The 15974-nt window shown below is 46.9% G+C and overlaps 1 protein-coding gene across 2 annotated transcripts in view; it reads left to right on the forward strand.

The window, feature by feature from the left end:
• Nucleotides 1–15974, forward strand: part of MB21D2 (Mab-21 domain containing 2) — a gene marked incomplete at its 5' end in the record, with an annotated part of 61094 nt that overhangs the window by 24845 nt on the left and 20275 nt on the right. The window contains one exon of one of the 2 annotated variants that reach the window (XM_082767167.1): nt 13396–13528. The exons of the other annotated variant lie outside the window; for it this stretch is intronic. Of the gene's footprint in view, nt 1–13395; nt 13529–15974 lie in introns of those variants that run through there. 2 annotated transcript variants of the gene reach the window in all.

Below are 15974 nucleotides of genomic sequence, written 5' to 3' on the forward strand. Positions count from 1 at the left end.
TGAGAACCACTGCCTGGCCTTGCTGTAGCTCAACAGGCTGAAGGCTGGATGTGAAACTGCCAGTTATGGCTCGGTGTGCTCTCAGGTGTGAGTTTTGCTGTTCACATTAGCCACTGTGTGATGGGCAGAGGAACATCTCAGCACCCTGCTTGCCATTTGGCTAGCTATTCCTTATTTCAGAGCTGTGTTTAGTCTAGTGCTGTTTCTGGAGTTGCTTCTTTTTGCTTGGCCTGAGCTGTTAAATGAAAGTGCTGCTGTGTGGGTAGACTTGGTCAGGATCTAGGGAGGGAACAAATCACTCTGAGAAATAGGCCTTAGATCTGTGATTCTGCTTCAACAAAAAAGAAAAAAAAATAATGCTTTTATTAGGGTTGAGATTATTGTCCACAGATTTTTCTTCAGGTGGGAGTAGAGTACACCCGTGGGAGTACAAGACAACAAGCTAGCTTTTGAGACAGCTTACAGTTGGTCAAGCAGGAATTTATTTTTGCTGACATCCAGATTCTTTAAAGCAAGACCAACTGAAGTCCTCACCATGGATGGGCTCTCATTCTCTTCCTCTTCCAGCTCTCTACAGGGTGGGCTGGACAGAGAAACTGTTTTTTGCTAACAAATCCCTGTATCATCCCTTTTGCCATGACAGCATGCTTCTATTACAGCTCTTCTTACAAATCCCTCAAATATCAGCTTCAATTTAGCAGTGCATGGACCAGACAGAGTAAGTTTGTCAGTTCTTTCCCCTAGAGCAGGATCTGATTAGCCAGCAATGCTAGAAGGGATGTGTGCGCCCTGGTGCCTTCCTGCCTTTGCCCCATCCTCTGTTATGCAATGGGATTTGTCTGGGCTGATAATGCTGATATCACTCACAGAAGCACTCTGGCCAGACCTGGCATTGGCTGGGAGAGACGATTCTTTCTGATTGCCAGACCTGGGCCTGAATATAATTTCCCTCTTCCTTCTAAAGCAGCAGTAGAGAGGCCCAAACCATTGAGATAATTCTCTAGAAAAGCAGCAGCTTAAAATAATGAACTCCTGACCTGTGACATTTGCTCCTCTGTTTTAAGATGAGTCTCTTGTTTGTGCTCGCCTCCTTTGTCCCCTGACCGGAATGGTAGTGAGTGGTGTGGAGAAGGTGATTATGACGGGACTTCTGTCCGTTTTCCGCACCACAGAGGAATGACAGGCACTGATAAACTTACTGGGTGGCCAGCAAAATGCATGCAATTCCCGTGGCCTGTGGTTACAGAATGAAGCTTTTTGTCCCTAACATGTAAAGGACAAAATATAAACAGGTTTAAAAGGAATTGTGCGAATTCAGAGAGGATTTGTCTGCCAGGAGCTATTTAGTATTTAGGAGCCTGCATGCAGAAGCCTTAAAGCCACTTGCTGCCTGAAGCTCGGGAAGATGCATCAGAGGAAGTATTGCTCTAAGCTTACTCTGCTGTTTTATACCTTCCCCTGATGTTTCTCCTCCTTGTCACGGTCAGACAGTCTGCGGTAGATGAACTGACCCAGGATTGTTTTTCCACTGGTGTTGCGCACTGACCATTGCTTTGTCACGATCTCTCTGTCACCCCTGTCACTTTTGCCTTTTGCATGTTGTGCAGGCGTCCCAGTCGGAGCCTGCTTGCGTGAGGCATCGCCCTAATGAGTGCTGGAGCTTACAGGTTTCACACAAGTAGGGCAGCTGCTCCGGTGCAGGTGAGAGAGGAAAGGCAGACGCAAGTGTCATGAGCAATAAGGTGTTTAAAAATAAATGGCCCAGCAGTTCAGTTGTGCAGACAGATCAGCTGGTTTGCTTTTTCTTTTTTTTCTCCTTTTTATACCTGTGTGAGCTTCTGTGATGTTCTCACCATTGTGTTTTGCAGCTTGATACCTCTCACTGTTTTTCCTCCACCGCTATCCCCTCTGCTAATTGCTTTTCATCAAGTTTATCTGCTGTTTCTTAGTAGACAGGAATGTCACCCACCAGTCAATAGATGCTTTGAATCTCTGGTGAAAGGGCTTCTTCCTAGAGGAGCTTCAGGCTTTGGTGTCCTTGCTGCAAAATTTCATCAAAGGAAGAGACTTTCCTGTTGGGAGCACTGGTCTGTGAAGAGTTAGCTGCTGCCATTGGACAATTTTGCCCTGGACTGCTAGGCAAAGGCATCCTGACAGCATTCACTGCTGATTTTTTTTCTTCCTGCATGAACTGTTCACACAGTACGTCAATGTGACTGGGTTTCTGTTCCAGTTTTCCTCCGATACTTGTGCCTTTCTTTTCCCCAGCACTTGCTCTGTTCCCTGTCAGCTCATCACCCACTGTGGGGCTCTGGGTGAAAGTTTCAAACACGCTGGGTCAGCCTCTCCTCTTCCAACAGCAGGTGAGGCAGATGGCTAGGTTGATTTTTAAGGTCATATCTGTGTGTTAGGTTACGTTACTGTTTTTCTGTACCTTCAGGGAGCCTGTGTACTCGGAGATAATACAATGCTAGTCTATGTACTTCAGAAAATTTGCAACTTAAAGCTCTTTCATGAAGAAAAACTATTGCACTTGTTTAGGACTACTTACTAGTTTCACCTCAACTCCCTTGTCAAAACATCCCATTAAAATTTGACTCCATTCTCAAAAGCTCCATGTATGACCTTTCTGGCCTTTGCAAAAGAGTTGGTTTTACTCTAGCTTCATTCCCTAGTTAATCATGAGTTCCGTTATTTATTCATATTTATTAGTTATTTGCAATGCCCAGCTATGTGACCTTATTGCTGACCCCATTCTCTACTCAGTTCTTCCCATCTAGTAGGAAAGAAAATAAGCACATACTGTTACAAATTGCCAGTATGCTTCTGTGTCTCAGCATTGACCGTGCAGCTGTTTCGCACCTTCATGTCTTGTGGAAGCTTGCAGATTTTAATGTTTTATAGGATTCAGTCCAATTCCCACATAAGGAGAAAAAAATCATATTGGTTTCAGTGGTCTGTGGATCAGTCTTCTTAGCATGTGAAGGAATGTAGCTGTATTCTTCTGTGGATTTTAGCATGGCTGTATGCAGAATGCCATAATGACTGCTGTGATATTAGCCTGCATATTTTCCATTGGGGTGTGAAATCATCTTGATGTTTAGAACTGCTCACATATTTTTCTAAACCATTGCTTATCTCTGCATGGGAGCACTGTGCTGTAATAGCCTTAGGACTGGTTGAATATTGCATGCTTCTGGATTGTGAGTTCTCCCTTAATCTCGGGGATTCCTACAGTCTTTTTGCAAACTAGAATAGGGAAAGGGGAGGGGAATGTGAAGAAGATTTTAAAAAGAATTTGTAATGAACCTTTGCAGACAAACAGGTATTTATTACAGGCCTGTTAGTGTGGCTTTTTAAATAAACTGATGTCTTACTTTGAAGCCATTCTGTAGATTTGCATCATATTTTTAATCTTTGTAGCATTATTGAAGCATATCTAAGTAATACAGAAGGTTTCCATTGACTTAAAGATATGTGAGGTCTCTGATAGTCTTTCAATGTAATACTTAAATATTTTTGGCAGGTTCTGTGGAGTGCTGGGTATACACAGATTTTAATAAGGAGTTTAAACATCATTTTCGTGAGTTAATAACACCTCCTGTATCAAGACAAAGTAGAGGACAGTGGGTTTTCTTTCTTTATGTTGTCACATTTAACTTGCTGCACTTGAAGAGTTCATCAGAGAGCGGCTACTTTCCCTGCTTCTGCTTTGAGCCTGTTGCTTTCATGCAGTGCCAAAATAGTGGTTATGGGTACTAACGTCACACTCTGCAAAGAACAATCTTCTTAATAAAAGTAAAAACATGCAACTTCCCCTTCCCTTCCCTCAGGGTCTGGCTTTTCTTTTTCTGTCTGTAAAAGCTGGGTAACTTTTAGCCTCATGCAGTTTTCTTTGGAACTGACAGCTCTAGGTACCAATACGCTGTTTCTCTGAAACAGTTTTGCAAATCATTTCCTTCACATTGCGCACTAGGATCATGTCTGTCCAGGGTGGCAGAAGGAACAAGGTAGTGTGCCTTCCGCCTTGTTTTAGTTCCTCTTTCGGAGGGATTCTTTGCTGTGGTGTTGTGTTTCTGCAGACCACTTGACAAGGGTCTTGTATCCTTTTGCATGGCAGTGGGAGAGCCAAATGCCACCAAGCCAGGGGGGTGAAAATGTTCCAAGGTTCGGCTGCAATGGCCGAACGGGGCAGCTGAAGACCTTGGCTGAAAACCTGGTACCCCACGGACTTAGTGACCTTGTGCAGCATGATGACAATTGTTTTTCAGAAGGGGACCTACCTTTGAGTTTTTCCTACAGAGAACCAGAGCCCCTTCCTTGGACTGATCAGGAAAACAAGATGTGGCAATACCGTGTACCCAGGCCTTGGTGGCAGATGAGAGCAGACCTTCCTTGTGCAATTCCTGCTTTTTCTGGCTTTTGTTGCTCTGTGAGACCCATCTACCCAGCCATGGCAATGAGCTGCAGAGACCTCCCACCCATCCTGTGTGTGGAAGTGGAAATAGCAGCTTCCAGGGCATCGATGGTGACAGCTTTGGGAGAATTGTCGTGGCACAAGGGGTACAGAAGTGCTTCGCTTGCATTTGGTGCCAGATGTCTGTTTATTTCTGGCTGCTGCAGTAATGCCAGATCTGGGCTGGATGTGGAAAAATGGTTTTAGGCAGTTAAGAGCTGGATGCAGAAGAAAGGTCAGGCCTGGCTGCTCCTCAGTGCCTTGCAGGATCTTACAGCAGGAGCTTTAAGGGGGTGTGTGGCCTGCTGCAGCACCCATGGGCATCCCTGTCGTCTGCCCCCAGACCCCACTGCTGGCCGCTTTCCTGTTTTAACATCCATGTGAAATATGTGAGAGCTGGCTTCACACATGCTTGGCATGAGCAGAGCCATCTGGAGCATGCCTCTGAGCATGGGAAACGTTCTCCCTGGGAAATCCAGCCGGGAGCATGACTGCAGTAAGTCAGATATGGATCACAGGGTCAGGATAACGATTAGTCCTACCCTTCCCCCTAGTCGTAATTAACTGCAGTGATGTCACCCTCCGTTCTGACTTCTCACGGGCATTAATTACAGAGCGGCAAATTTCCTGCCTTTCCCTTTTAATCGCTCTCTAGGAAACTCAGAGTGTACGCCCTCTTCTCAAGAACTGCCAGCAAACTTCCTCATCACGTGCTACGGGGCCTAACCTCTGCCTGCAAAAAGGCAACCTGGAAATAGGTTTGGTCAGGGGGAGTTGCTCAGAAGCATAGAAGAATTCAGAAGGATATGAACTTTCCAGGGTTAGGAATGCTCCTTCAGCATCTCTTGAGCTTGTGTCCTTCCATCTCATTTCACTTTGCATTCACCCCTGAGGAGCAAGGTCCAAGATGTTCAAAACCCACAGTGATGTTGCCTCTCCCCTTAAGGAAATTTGTCCCCCCAGGAGATACCGTCGCCCCAGCTAAGCTGAGCTGTAGCCTTAATGCTAGTAGCTGAGGAATTGGTGTAGGAATTGCCTGTTCCTGCTGGAGATACCCCCCGCGCTGGTGGGACGGGGTTCGGGAAGCCTGAACTGGAGCAGTTCTGCATAGTTTGAGTGGTGTTGTCTGTCCTAGTCCTGTGAGGACCCTACAGCCCTCCTCTTGGACTGCCCTGCTGATGGACCCTGCCTGTGTGGCTTATGCCTTGCTTCAGGGGCTGTGGCATATCTCGGGCAGCAGCAGCCTGTGTGACCCTGCGAGCTCTGCACAGCCTCTGGCCTTTGGGGTCGAGAAATCCAGATCCTGCTCTGAGAAAGCTAAATCCAGAGGAATTGTAGTGGCATTTGGAGGATTTACGTTGGTATTGCAGGGTGATATTTCACCTTGATGTTCATACTTGCTTCGCAGCCATTTATTTTCCTGGACAACTTCTTGGCCTTGTGCATTTTGCTCAGTACAGACCTCAGCAAGGTGGCCTCGTGCCTCTTCCAGTCAAGCATCTCACAGTCAATCCTCCCTTTGTTTTGGGTGTCTTTCCCCTTTGAAGTGGGGCGCATCTATCACAATGGATCCGCCAGTAACACGAGGGGAACATATTCCATAATCAGGAACGTTCTGTCTGGAGAGAAGTGTTTATTATACACAACTTGTTAGGGACTGTCAATCAGCCGGGCTCCCTTTGTGATTCCATAATGCATCATTAATGATGGCTGCTGCTATGCATTTAATTTCATGGCACACAAGGGCCTTGTCTCTGTCTCCCCATCCCCTTCCCCCTCTTCATAATCACCAGCACAGGAGAAATTAATAAATTGATCCAGGGAAGGAGAGCTACAGGCGTGCTACAGGCTATGTTCAGTGTCCTTGTTCACGCTGACTTGTACCTGACTCTGAGAGAAATCTCTTGGATATCGGTAGAGCTATTTTAGGATTGCTGCTCGCTTCTCATCCCGAGGAAGGGGATTGGTATCTGCCCGCACACATGCATGATTAGGGATAATTGGCCATGTAAAGAAGGGCCAGAGGTATCTCATGAAAGTGATCTGTTGAGTGCTGGGGATGCCAACATCACATGTTTTTCAGCTCTTCATTTCCACTGTCACCCCTCTGGATCTTTGAGCCTTGAGAACATGCTGATGTTTGGCTGATTGTCATTTTGCTTGTTCAGCCCAATGCAATTAACTTTGTTCTTAAAAGGTGAAGAATATTTGATTCCTCTAGGGCTTGTGGCTGGGAGAACCAAGCTTCCTGGAGGCTAAAAATTTTCACTAAAAATGACACAAAATATATATATATAAAAGAATCCCAAGTTAAGACTGAGAAGAGGCTAGTTGTAATGCTCTTTGTTTGTTAAATAAACCTAACTTTGTTGTTTGGAATTGGCTTGTCGGAGGCCCTGAAGCAGATTTTCTCCTACTGTCAAAGTTTGTGGCCTTCATTTGCAGCTGAAACTCAGCACACCAGCAATGGCTAGGATAATTCTGCCTTCTGGCTGGCGTCTGCTGATTACTTTTGGTTGGCCTCCCCGTCTCATTTCTTTCTGAATGATTTTCTTCAGGGCTTATTTTGACCAGAGAAGACCAAGCCCTGGTGTGAGCTATGGATTCCAAACTCTCTCGTTTTGTTGCATTTCCCAGGATTAGAAAGGTGTGGGCCCGTTCCTCTCTGTGGACAATCCAGCTGGCTCTGTGGTTCTGAACCAGCTGTGTGGTGTCTGTCTTGGCACCGAGTCTTGCTTAAGTCCCGTGCTGGTGCTGCCTGCCCACATTGTGTGTTGCCTAGGTGTGCAAGACGCTGGGCTCCTGAGTGTTCACATGGAGACAGGGGTTTGTGGGGCCATTCCAGCAAGAGAGCAAGGAGTGGGTTGTGCTGAGGTTAAGACAACCTCACAAACGTATTTCTGCTCCATTCTCCTTTGTTTCTCCAGTGAAGTGTCCTCCTTGTCCTGATACCTGTTTCACAGGAAGATCCACAGGTATTTCACGTCAGTCCTGAGGACACTGCGGAGCAGTTGGAAGAGAAGGAAATTCGGTCAACTTCAGATGGACTTCTTTAATTCTCTCTCCCCACATCCTTGGATCCAGGCCATACTCTTTTGGGATTTCCCCCTGGCAAACAGCTTTGGCAAAGTGCTCCAGGCTGGGTTCCAGCTTGTTCGCCTTTATCCCATGTGTGTTGGGGCAGCCAAGCCTGGTAGCCAAGCCAAGCCTAGGCTTCTGGTATTGCTGGACAGGATCCCAGCCTTGTCCATCCACATGGGCACTACCTCTTGTGTTCAAAAGTGAGGGAAGAGGAAGCTATGCACGCGTCCTTCAGTGCTTTACAAAAGAAAAACACTTGCTTGTGCTGCTCACAGCTGAACGTTTGGCCTTTCAATCAAGGGAGCATCCTGCTCTGCTCCCTTGTTTTAAACACCTGATAAGCACAGCTGTTGCAAAAACATTTGACCATTTTCCATCTGAACAGAGTAACTCACAAAACTGCTTTGCCTCAGTTTCCATTGGAAAGGAAAAATAACAAGACTTGACATTTCTTTCCTGGAACAGAGCACTCAAGTTGTTTTAAAAGCATTTTGCATATTTTCTATTTCCTATATCCAGCTATCTGAAATATTTTTAGATTCTCCCCCTTGTGAATAATTTCAGAGGTTTTTTGCCTTTGTTTCAACTCAAAAAGAAGTCAAATTTCAGAATGTTTAATCCTGATCATAATGTATTTGTCATTTGTACAGCTCTGTGGATTTGTTTGATATTTATTTAACACAGAGAAGCACAATTTTTACCTTTGGTTTCCAAATTATTTCTAAGACCCACTGTTTCACTAGAGTCACATTTCTGAAGTAGGTTTCTCCACACTGAGGTTTCTTTATCCCTCCACTGAGTGATAATTCTTCTGAGGCCTCCATTGGCTTACCAATGGAGATAGTAGCTTTGGGGGATGGCTGTGAACCCATTTTCCCAGGATGTCACTTGAGTTGATGTGTCACCACGTTTTCACCATGGTGCTGAGAAGATAGCAGTTCTTAGCATGATGACTAGTTGAGTTTATACAGTTTGGCAGGGATCCTAAGTCCACATTAGTGGAGGGAAGTGTGAAGGTGTAGCAACCGATCTTTCCTAAAAGAAAAAAAAAAAAAAATTCTTTTACTCCTTGATTTGATCCTGTAGGCTGAATTCAGCCCTTGGACTTCAATAAATATATCCAGTAAAAAGTATTTAACAATTTATCTGCTAATACTTTCTTCTTTAATAGAAGATTCTTCAAAGAAGACCTTGCCATGTGAAGAATTGGTGCTGAATTGCAGCTACCAGACAATGAGAGGCTTATCTGTCTACCTCTGTATGCTGGTGGGAGACTGAGCAAAAAATTGATGTAAGAAAGAAATTCTCAGCTTCACAGACTGAGTTCTTTGATGAATTTTGTTCATCACCATCCACTGAATTTTCAGGCTTGCTTTATCTCAAGGATGGAGCTGTAAACCTTGGTACTTCCCTCCTCATTCATGGCTGGCATAGAGCAAATAATTAATTATGGTGTCTTAAATCACTACTTGAAACTGTAATATCAGATTGTCATTCCCTTGAAATGTCTTTGGCACAGGCCTGCTGTCTCTGATTTTCATGTCTTACCAATTGCTATTTTTACATGTCTTGTACAGAAGAGGCTGCACCAGATAAAGCCATGTGTTGTAGTAAGTGCTTTTGGACTTTAAAATGGCTCCCTCTCTGTCGTGTGCCTTATAACCTGAATTCCCAGCTCAGCTTTTTCCTTATGCCAGGAAATGTCTCCTACCTTTGAAACTCCTCTCAAGAGATAAAAGATTAGCTTTATGCTGTCAGGAGCTGTCATTTCAGGCAATTAGAAATGCATCAGCTGACTCCTGGTGGTTTTGCAGATATCTTGCTTCCCGGTGACTGCTTCGTTTCTGCCTGTTTTTGAAGGTTACATTTGGGTAACTCTCCCCGATTGCCCACTTGTATTCTTTGTTTCTGGCTGCTGTTTTCTGGCTGCTTTTTTGCTGTTAGTGAAGCTTTTGGTAGTTAGTGATGCTGCTGTGAGGTAGCTTTATTTGCAGTTAGAGTACCAGAAGTGGCAAATGGGACTTCCACTGTTCCCTCCTAGCTAACCCAGCCTCCAAAGGTGGGAACAGAGAAGAGGAAAGAGAAAGTGGTATTGCTGAAGGCAGGCAAATGAGAAAGCAGTTTTTATTGCCCTGAAGATCTGTCCTCTGCTAGGACTGGGAGCAAACATGCAGCAGGAGCTATGTTCTTTGCATACCCTTTGGCTATGTCTTTCATTAGGAAGCGCCTGCCAACTGTCTGCTGAGCACTGATCCCTACCTGTCTGGTCCTGTGCTCTCTCCAGATGGGTGCTCCTGTTTAGATCTATTTCTAAGTGAAATATTGCCACCTGTAGGATGCAAGGCCCTAGACGGTTCCCAGAGGGGAGACGGTCTGTGTCAGCTAAAGGATGGGATCTGTTTCTTTGCATTTTGGAGTGTGGGAGCGCGAGAGGGAGGCTGAGCCATGGCAGCCAGGAGGGGCATGGGCCTGTTTGGTGACCTCTGCAGTTGCCTCCAAAGCATCCTGCACGTGTGTGAAATTACGATCTCCAGGGTTTGGCTCAGCTGCCAACTCCTTTTTGTCTTTCTCTTCCATCTCTTCCAACTGCAATTGAGCTAGCAGGCAGTTAACCTCAGTGTTCTACCTCGGAGATGTGCTACCCTTGACAATAACAGAGTTTCTACCAAACTGTTGTTTGGAAGGTGTCTCCTTGACAACTAAGTTTCTTGGCAGGGATCCGTTATCTCTGGATGGAAGCTAAACAGAGAGCCTGGAAGGTAACCAAATGCCAGGAGCTGGCCTGTCTGCTATTTCAGACATCTTCAGTGGCACAGGCAGAGGAGGGTCTGCCTGCATCCAGAAATAGCAAGGCAGGAGCCTCTTGGCTCCCTGCTTGCACCTAGCCACGTGGATAGAAAGATGAGTGATCGCAAGGAGCCTCGTGTCCAAAACATCCTTTTGTCACAGCCTCTCAGACCTTTGTGGAGCCTTTTGTAAGGACATCTGAAGGACGGGAGAGCAGGGACTGGGCTCTGGGGCTGAGTGCCTGTGCTTGCTGCATCAGCTGCATGCTGAAAAAGGCCAGGACTTGGCCAGATGGAGTAACAGAGAGGGGAGGCTGGGGAGCCTGGCCTCGTGCCAGCCCGTGGAGCCGGGTGGGCAGATCAAAGAACGGAGCTGGAGGGGGTCAGAGGAGGATAATCCCCAAGCAGCGCTGAAGGCTGCAGCTGTTGGCGTCAGAGCGTGGCATTACAGAGGTTTGCTGCTCCCATGCTGTGGGTGTCAGCGGGAGTCTGCAGCCCTGAGAGCTGAGTCGAGTCGGGTGCTGATGGTCTTCTCCCCTTCCTTTGGTCAGTGGCTCAGGGGATGTGCTGGGATGTTCAACTGAAGGTGGAGGAGCCTGGAGGTGGGCAGAGCCCTGCGTGCCCATCACTCCCCCCAAGGGTAGGGAGCTGTGTGTCCTGGGAGGCATCTGCACTGCTCTTGCCATCCCTAGGATGCAGACAGATCCCCTTGTGGTGTGTTTTCCCAGGGCGTTACTATCCCAGGGAATGAGAAATTGGATCCTTCTGCCCCTTTCCTAGCAGTGCCACCTCTCCGCCCAGCAACTTTTACTTTGCCATTGTTTTACCAAGTAAATGTGTAGAGAGAGCTGATGCCAGCCTTCCAAGGGAAACCTCACAGGGAAGAGCAGTGAGCTGGTTTGCTAAACCTGAGGCACTCAGAAGCTGTAAGTTTGACTCTAAAAATAAAAGCTCCTGGTGTATTTTTACTTCTGTTCTGTTTTCTTCAGCTTTTTTAATCTTTCTGAGCTTCATCTCCTTCAGGGTATTTTTGGTTATTTGCAGCTGTGATGGATGGAAATTGCTCATTTTTTCCATAAATTTAAGCTGAGACTTTTGCACAGTCTTATGACTTCAGAAACTGGGGTCTTCAGCAAAAGGACAGATGCAGAAGGCCAGTAGGAATTGCTAACACGGCCAAATGCTGAGTGTTGAAAACTTGTCCAGCACCTCCAGCATGTCTTTGCTTGGTGCCAGGACCCAAACACAACGCAAACACGTATCTGTGGCTCAGGATTTGAAATCTCTGGGACGCACGGGTCTGTAGGTGTCTGTTAGGTTAGTACACGGAGCTGATGGATAAGAATGGGTCTTCTTTGTCATAGCCAGAAACGGTTTGAAGCAGAACATGATGATGATTACTGCCCAACTGCCAGGGGCCGTTGATAGCTACCGTCATAAAAGTTCAGATATTTCTCTTTTTTCCCCTTTGTTCACTGGAAAGTTTGAGATCTGGCTTGAACTCTGCCAGCGGTTCTGTGTGAACTGACTGGGGACGCGCTGGAGCAGGCAGATCAAATAGTTGTGAAGGGTGTGAATAAGCCCTGGGAAAGAGCAAGCAGGCGGTTTGTTTAATGTTTGCTTCCTTGTGTTTGTGTGAGTCATGGAGCTGGCGGTGGTCCTGCTTTCACCTCGCAGAGAGCAGAAGTAAGGGTGTAAGAGCCCCACGCTAATTTGCTGAAAATAGCTGAAAGCCAGGCTCTCCAGATACTCACAGGAGATTGCAACTCCTCCATCTATCGATTCTTTTTCTTCCCCCCTTCGTCTTAACAGCTTTTAAAGGATGATAAAACAAGGGAAGAAAATGCATGCAGCACACAGCGTGCAGCTTTCTGTCCCAGCCCTTGCCTTGGATGGTTTGAGTGTGTGTGTGTGTGACCATGCAGTGTGTGCACAAGGACTGCAGGGCATTGAGTGGGACGGGATGGGGAGGCAGGCGGTTGCAGCAACAGAGAGGAGGCAAAAATGCCTTCCCTGTTATCCTGGAGGCTGCTGGCATGCCCTGCTGCTGTCACAGCAGCAGTGGGGCAGGCTCTCCACCATCACACACCAACTCTGCCCAGAGTATTCATGGGCCAAGGTGATTTGTACCTGAGCTGGTGCAATTCTGGTGTAGTTGTGGTGTGCTCCTGTCTTTCTCCAGTTCAGGGGGCAAAATACCAGTTGGGTACCACACAGTGTTGCCAGCTCATAATTGCATTTTTTTGTTTCTGTTTTTAATCAACAGTGACGTTAAATTTTATGCTCTCATTAAAGCTTCAGCTTCTGGAGTCGGTAGATGATGATGTGCGAATCCCAGTTTTATTCTCCGAGCAGAGGAAGGAAGTCTGGAAATGCGGTTTGGCAGCTTGTAGCCTGGAGGCAAAGGTAGCAACAAACCCCGAGTTTCTTGCGTGTTTCTGTGGGCCAGGTTCATACTTGAGCTCCCGTTACAGGCTTTGAACACAATAGTTGGCAGAGCTGCCTCTGATGTAGCTGGCTGCACATTGGGAAAAGCAGGATGAGCGCCTCTGCTTGTAGGGAACACGGGGCTTGCGTGATGGCCGTGGATTCAGGTCAGCTCAGCTGAGCAGGGGGGGGATGAGAGTGGCTGCTGTCCCTTAAGCTGCTGACATGGGGAATGCAGCTGTGGTCTGGGGGCTCGCTAAACCAGAGCTGTTTACATGCCGAGCATCTCAAGTGGGCAAGTACAGCCATCACCCAGCATTTGTCCTTCATGCAATCAAGTGATTGCTCTTCAGCAGTGCGGGCTCCCCTGAAGCCTGATTCCTGTATTTCCTCCTTGCCTTAAGCAATCTTTGCTTCACTTGTTTCCACATTCATTTCTCTTGCACAAACTCTGGTCTCAGGCTTGTGGGTTGAAATACTCGTCCAAGCTGCCACAATTTTGCTTTAGACCCAGAGCTCAGCAATTGTTCCTCAGGGAATCTGCAGGTTCTGGGGCTATGTGAGGGCTCAGTTCACTCTGGCCATTTCATTTGCATCTTCTGGTTCCTCTGCTACTTGGCAGTGGTGTGCCTGCCCTCAGGGACCTTTTAATGTCCCTGCCACCCTGACCTCCCAAACAAGAGGATTTGTTCCTGTCAGCTGTGAACTGCTCCTTCTACCCAGCCTCCTAGCAGCGAGTGATCTGCCCCTCCTGCCCTGGAGCATCAGTGGACCCATGGTGAGCTGTCCAGGTGTTATGTTCCAATACCAGCGGTTCTGGACCTTGAAATGGGCTTGTTTTATGGATCACCTCTGGTAATGTTTGCCTTGAGCTAGCAGGAGAAAGATGCCAGCAGCATCCCCATGAGAGCCTCTGATGTTCTAGGGCGGGGAGCATTCTGGGGTACGTGGGGTCCTTTGTGGGGTTGGTGTCACCCACAAAGGTTTCTGCTGCTTCAACCTGACGTGTGGGTATAACAATAGCTGTTTAAATGCAGCTTCAGAAAGGTTTGTAGGAGACGCCCATCATCCCTTCAGAGCTGCTTGCTGTTGCCTGGCACAGAGCTGTAGCACGTGCGGCTGCAGCGTTACAACCACGTTACTTGCACTACCTAGTTCGCTGTTCTTGTAAGCTCCAAAGATACCTGGTTTTGTTCTGCTCATGCTCTCTTGTCACAGGTGTGTTATGCATTGCCAGATGTTCACAACTGTTACAGCAGACAAATCCAAGGCTGCAGTAAGGGCACCCACTGACCATTCTGGACTCATTCCTTCGCTTGCCTGTAACTCAGCTGGCACCCGGGCAGGTTGATGTGTCTCAGCACTACCAGCAGAGCCGTGTAACCTCCTTGCCACTTCTACAAAGCATTGCTTACAGCAGGGGTCTCTGTCTTGAAGCCCTGCGGAGTCACACTGACAAACGGCGATAACATTGCTTTAAGCTAGCTTGGGCTTCCAAATGTTTGTACTTTTTAGGTCCAGGTTTATTTAGTTCAGAAATTTTATAGACTGGTTTTAAACATGCAAATGCTGCTTTACAAGGACAGTGCTGTTGGTTTTTCTTAATACTTCCTTCCTTTCCACCATCTCTCAGAGGGCTCTCAATTTACTGTCTTGAATCAGCTCCAAAATCCCAGTGCTGCTCCTCAAATATATAGTGTGGATTGTCGTGGTTTAACCCGGCTGGCAGCTAAACACCACGCAGCCGTTCGCTCACCCTCCCCCCTCCCTCTCTGGGACGGGGGAGAGAAATGGAAAGTGAAGCCCGTGAGTTGAGATAAAGACAGTTTAATAAGACAGGAAAATAATAATAATAATAATAATAATGATGATACAATGGTGATAATACGAAAGTAATAATAGTATGTACAAACAAGTGATGCACAATGCAATTGCTCACCACCCGCTGACCGATGCCCAGCCTAACCCCGAGCAGTCCGGCCCCCTCCCCCCGGCTAGCCACCCCTATATATTGTTTAGCATGACGTCAGATGGTATGGAATACCCCTTTGGCTAGTTTGGGTCACCTGTCCTGGGTCTGTCCCCTCCCAGCTCTTACTGCACCCCCCAGCCTGCCCGTTGGCAGGACAGAGCAAAGGCTGAGATGTCCTTGGCTTAGTATAAGCACTGCTCTGCAACAATTAAAGCATCGGGGTGTTATCAGCACTCTTCTCATTCTAAGCCAAAACACAGCATTCCACCAGCTACTAGGAAGAAAATTAATTCTGTGCTAACTGAAACCAGGACATCTATCCACCCCTTATTCCATACCATTTATGTCATGCTCAGGTTACACTCTTTTCCATACATTCTAATTAGTCGCCTATAGTAATCATGGTAGTGATAATATACAGTATAATATACTATTTAACATGGTGCAATTCAGTTCATGGGCTATTCTCACCCAGTATTAAATCTCCTTGAGGTACACACCGGACCTCTCCGTTCTTTTGCATTACCCACCAAGTATATCCAGGTCCCTGAGCGAAAACAATTCCACGAATAGGTTTGCCTTTTCCTGAGGCAGGAGTAGCCCAGACTGTTTTACCCAGCATATTTTTTACATGCACTACAGGAACTTTATCCCCATCTACAGTACGTAACAGGTTTGATTGGGCAGGTCCAGCTCGGTTGGTAGATCCCCTAGTATTGACTAACCAGGTGGCCTTTGCCAAATGCGTATCCCAGTTTTTGAACGTCCCAGCGCCCATTGCTTTCAAGGTAGTCTTTAACAGGCCATTGTATCGTTCAACTTTCCCGGAGGCTGGTGCATGATAGGGGATGTGATACACCCATTCAATACCATGTTCTTTGGCCCAAGTGTCTATAAGGTTGTTTCGGAAGTGAGTCCCATTGTCTGATTCTATTCTTTCTGGGGTGCCATGTCGCCATAGGACTTGCTTTTCAAGGCCCAGGATGGTGTTCCGGGCGGTAGCATGAGGCACAGGATATGTTTCCAGCCATCCGGTGGTTGCTTCCACCATTGTAAGTACGTGGCGCTTGCCATTGCGAGTTTGAGGGAGTGTGATGTAATCAATCTGCCAGGCCTCTCCATATTTATATTTCAGCCATCGTCCTCCATACCAAAGAGGCTTTGACCGTTTGGCTTGCTTGATTGCAGCACATGTTTCACAGTCATGAATAACCTGTGCTATAGCGTCCATGGTCAAGTCCACCCCTCGATC

The sequence above is a fragment of the Aythya marila genome, assembly GCF_965140915.1.
Source record: "Aythya marila genome assembly, chromosome: 9".
In the NCBI taxonomy this organism is placed as follows: Eukaryota; Metazoa; Chordata; class Aves; order Anseriformes; family Anatidae; genus Aythya; species Aythya marila.